The 5,276-nt window shown below is 33.3% G+C and overlaps 1 long non-coding RNA gene across 1 annotated transcript; it reads left to right on the top strand.

Annotated features, from left to right (window-relative positions):
• Window positions 1-472: 472 nt before the first annotated feature.
• LOC135154697 (uncharacterized) lies at window positions 473-4,935 on the top strand. The gene is made up of 2 exons (XR_010294065.1): window positions 473-830; window positions 1,249-4,935. It is a non-coding gene; the product is annotated as an uncharacterized LOC135154697 (long non-coding RNA).
• Window positions 4,936-5,276: the final 341 nt, after the last annotated feature.

The raw sequence follows: 5,276 nt of genomic DNA, 5'->3' as shown, positions 1-5,276 counted from the left end.
TTTGTCAATTGGCATAAAGTGATCGTCATAATGGCGTGACGAATTTTTACTGCCAAATTACTGACAAATCTTTGCCCCCGCTTGACTAATAAAAACTAAGAGTATTTGGGATACAATATTTGAATTTGCAATTCATGCACTCTTTTGTGTTAATCCTGAGAGATTGGTCTAATTAATACAGTGTACTCAACACCATACATTAATCTCAATGTTTCACTTCCAAAGTGATTACAAACCACTTTCCTGGAATCTCACTTACAAGTAGTACTACTGATTAATCTTTCTTCCTTGCATTTAAAGTTCATCATTCAGTGAAATGTTTCTTATTTTATACAAGTCTCACTCACTGCGTTTGCTTTAGGACTAGAGGAAACGTTGGTATCACATGTATTATGAAATGCACTTATTACAAAGCCTTTGTAAAATGACTCTCTATACAAGACCTTGTCAAAATTATGATAAAACAAGGCCTGAAATACAAAGAGTGTTTTTTTTTTAATTGAATTCCCAGGGTATTTGTTACAATCAAGAATTACATACAACAAAGTTCCATGTGAGTTTTTTGGTACAATTGCTTGATGTTGATAAAGACTGTCAATTATGTTTGATATTTCTTTTTTTTTTAACAGTGAAAGAAAGTTTGCCAGCAAGTTACCAGCCTCATCAAGCCTACCTTCATGATTCAGTGATCAATGTCATCATAATCAACTTATCTCAAGGGCACAGTTCTCAATTTCTGATTGCTGTAATAGGGTAATGTTCTGAAGCAGTACATGACATATATTGCAAACTCACCTGTGACATTGCCAATCTCTAGCCAACGTCTAAAGGCCACCGCACACCTTACGACTGTTCGCGACCCGATTTTGGAACAAATCGCATTTTGCTTATTTTCTGAAAATGTGAATGGAACATATCATTTTATTTGAGGTTGAAATCAATTGAAAGAATACTAATATAACCATTTTGAAAGATTGCAAGCTTTTATTTTTTAGTAAAGGCCAAATTAGTTTCAAATCGAAGTCAATCGTACGACTTCTATGACGTAATTACGACTAGATATTGAATTCGCTTTTATTCTAAGGAGGATGATAGCATAGTCACAGATTTGAACATAGGTATTCGTACGATGATTTAGAACATTACACAGTAAGATATTCCAAGTCTCAATATTGGCATCAAATGCTACTACATTTTATTCTGAAATCGAGTCGCCGACCAGTCGTAAGGTGTGCGGTGGCCTTTAAGGATTTCTGTTTTTGTACATGAGTCAAGATGTGATGGAAGCCATGGCTTAGGCAAATACAAAGCTAGCAGTCTTATCCCTTGGCATTGGATATGTGCAACATCACATGCCTTTGCATGCAATATATTAAATAGAGGATGGGGGCTTAAGTGTCGGGATCAATTTATAAATGGAAAGATGTTGTGATGCTGCTCTTCAAACCTTAAATTGCTATTCTTAGGAGAGCACATGAGCTGTAAAAGATTCATGTCATTTTTTTCCTCTTAAAATTTATGTCTTCTCTGTCGACCAGACCTAGAATTTGTATCAAACTTCAACATTGTGTCTCCTTTCTTAAGCAACCATACCATGATCATGTAACGACCCGGATATCAAATGGAATCAGGCAATTGATCTCCACATCAAATGGGAATATATGTAATGTTCTAATAGAATTTGAACAGAAGAAATCTAGCAACCTTCAGCCATACATACCAATGATTTCTATTTTAAATCAAATTATCCTACCCTCCCACAAAGTGCACAAATCAACAGTTTTCTTCTCACCATTATTTATGGATGTACTTTTTCTTCATCTTTGATATTATTTTGGAACATCTTGGGAAGGTATTTATGATTTCTATATGAAGGAAAATTGGTTCCCATATCAATGATATTTTGATACCTGGAATATTAATGTATTTGAAGAGATAAATCTTAATACGATGTTGTTTTAAGTAGTTGAAGAATAACAAGAATTACATTTGACTGGAAAATATCAGAGATTTGAAACAATACCACGGTCCTTATGATTTCCATGCTCGCTAAAATATTCAAAGTTAGATTTACATACTGATTGATGATTTTTCTCTCCAGATTTGATAATAATAATTGGTTTCTTTAATAGAAAAAAAAAGTTTATTCTAATGTATGCAGAACTTTAAAGTACCATAATCTTTAAATTTTCAACTCAAATTTTTGTTGAAAGTAAACTGTTTGACTCACTGTGAGAAATCATTCAAATGAATAATACCTACTGTTGTAACCTGTCTGGACGATTCTTCAATTCCCTATCCTTGGGTCATATATTTTCATGAATTTGCCTGAGGGTTTTAAAGGTAAATGTATTAGAAGTTTTGATTAGCAGATAAATGTTATCAAAGATGCTACCCTGAAGTTTGCAGAGAGCACTTTTACTGCAACCTATTGAATGTTATGTTTCAATTGAAATTTAACATGTAAGTGTAAGGATTTTGGCTTGATTTTGACTTGCTGAGATGGTATGAAAGTGGAGTATAGAATTGATAAATGAAATTCTCTGCCAAGCAAAACACTTTTATATATTCTGAGCGTTGAATTCAACACTTTAATTCATTGATTGTGCCAAGGTTAGAAAATTCAGCACCTTTTTGTGCAAGGTCCTTTCACAATTTTCCCAGCTTAAATTTTTGTTTGATATTCAGCAGCTCAGGCAGAGTTAGGATGAAGGTGAATTTATATTCCAGACGTGGTGAGGAATCAATTTAGAAAGTTGTGTCTGACTTAATTACTAATTGAATAAATGCTTGTGGAGTTTACCATGCCATCAGAGTGTTGGCTCTGGCTGGTGTTTAATTTCTCTTCTGGTTCTCTCAAACATATTTTTTCCTGCTTAAAGAGCTTCTTGGAGATTTCAAATGTTGTAATATTACCTCAAATACACCAAACTCATCATTTTCACAAAAAAATGCCTCTAAATTTCTCTTTAATGTATATTGAGGCCTATGAGATGTTTCATTTCACTTTCAAAATAACCATAATGGTTCTTTTCTGTTAAATGTTTTTGAGTGACAGTGAGAAACTTACTAAGAGTCGGACATCCTCTTTTTACCACAAAAAATGAGTAAAAAAAAATCAAGTAACTGAGGTCAGTAATATTGTGGTTACATTCTTATTCAAAAAGATATAGACATGTGTCTAGCAGAAAATTGAACTCTCAATTTTATGAAGTAAATAATTAATTTGTGTTTATTGGGTCAAACTAATAGGTACAAGATGCGAAGCATGAAATATGAGGTAACAGTCTTTGTGAATTTTCCAGACTGTGCTTTAGGATTTTATAATTTCATAAAGAATAAAAAGAAGTGACCCTTCAATCTCATCAAGAAAACGCAATCCTTAGTCTGGTAGTCTTGGATGATTTACTATACTGTCTTCAATCAAGTGCTTTGAGACTCCATTTCCATACAAAATATTCTATATCCCCCTCCCCCTTAAGAGAGTCAAGTAGGTTTACAAGTACAACTTGATATAATTCATCCCTATAAAATCCAATACTTTGTCTTTCAAAGTTTTTATTATTGTATTAGAGAAGGACCCATTAAAAATTAATCACTAAAATACATTTTGATTAAAACCTAAAATTAAAAATCTTAAAGTTTAGGGGGATTGTCTGTTGTAATTGCAGTTTTTTATTTAAAAAATATCTTTGCCTTGAAAATCTTGAGATTAAGATGTTGAGTTTGTTTGTTGCACTGTTTTTTTCAACAATACTATATGTGAAGGAAAAACAGGGATTATAAAATGTTTTTTATAATAGCAAGAAGCTGCATAAAAGAGCGAAATGTGGTGGTTCATCCTATAATCAAGTCTTGTTTTATTAAATCAGCAAATACGTTCATACATTGAGAATGAAAACAAAATAAAATACACCCTTTTTTCATAAGTCTTCTCAAAAGATCAGCCTCGTTCAGACGTAGGCCGTTTTGGTCGGTGGAAAGGTCGGGGCAGTGCCCGTGTTGGAAACCTGTTCAGACGTGGGTTCGTAGTCGGAGTAAAATTCTATTGAGCATGGATTGGAATTCCAATGATATTCATCTTATCACGACCCAAGCAATCACAAGACAAACTCCGACATGTAAAAAAAATGATAATGTATATGAAATAAAATTTTACTCTGACCAAGAACCCATGTCTGAACGAGACGGTTGTCTTAATAATCATTGGATTTGCTATCATTTCTTTTACGATTGAAAAGAAAAATGAATATTGAGGTCATTAAATTAAAATCCTAGTATTATAATTTTGTTATTTTTAAATGTCTATATTTTAATTGTCAGAATATCACGTAAAAGTTATGTCAAATTGTGTGTATTCTGAAGATTTTCTCATGCACATTTAAAGACAGCTGTGGCTTAATATGTGTATACATTAAATGTTAATACAAAACTTAGTTAATTTATTATTGGTCTGTTTTTTAGTTCATTTTGGGTTGAATAATGTGTGTACAGTGTATATATTATTATCGCATGTCTTATGAACACTGCAAAAAATCCAGTGTTGATTTACCAGCCCGGAATCTATGTCCACACCAGAGAATTACTGAAACAACACCAGTTTGGAATCAAACCGATGCTATTTTAATACTAATTGGTGTTGTATAAATACCTATCTGGTGTTAGACCAAACCAAACTGGTGTTTAACACTTCTCTGGTGTGGACATAATACATTCCGGGCTAGTGGTAAATCAACACCGGAGTTTTTGCAGTGAAGTGGGAAGTGGGGATCTTGCAGTGGTTTGAATTTTGCAAATATGAGAATAATTATTTGCTGATATGTGAGGAAAGCAACCAAAAAATGTTTTAATTGTCATGCGGTAGCTTTTCTTCCGTTCACTCAGTGGTCTATATATAAATTTTCATGTCAGAAATATAGCTCTCATCGATCTAAATCCCTGGCTGCTTCCATGACAATTTTGCCTCATTGGGTCAATAAAAGAGGAAAAAATCTGTTAAAATGGAAAGGGAAAGGTTGCACATGATTGGCTACGACAGGCAAGCTGCAAGTAATTAAAGAAAATGATTAAAAGGAACAATCCGGGGGCTTTCGGGCCGTCTTTGAAAAAAGTTTGAATACACCACCCATCCCTATTTTAACACACGTTTATAAACTGTGAGTTCCGAAATTTTGACGCTCCTTTTACTTAAACAATAAAGTTTTAAACCGAAAAAATTATCCTCCTGATCTCCTTAGTCACTTCAACAGAAACTCGTTCGACAAATTGATTTTTGC

Source organism: Lytechinus pictus, chromosome 7 (assembly GCF_037042905.1).
Source record: "Lytechinus pictus isolate F3 Inbred chromosome 7, Lp3.0, whole genome shotgun sequence".
In the NCBI taxonomy this organism is placed as follows: domain Eukaryota; kingdom Metazoa; phylum Echinodermata; class Echinoidea; order Temnopleuroida; family Toxopneustidae; genus Lytechinus; species Lytechinus pictus.
The sequence above is the reverse complement of the archived record's forward strand: the minus strand, read 5'-3'. Positions and strand labels throughout refer to the sequence as shown.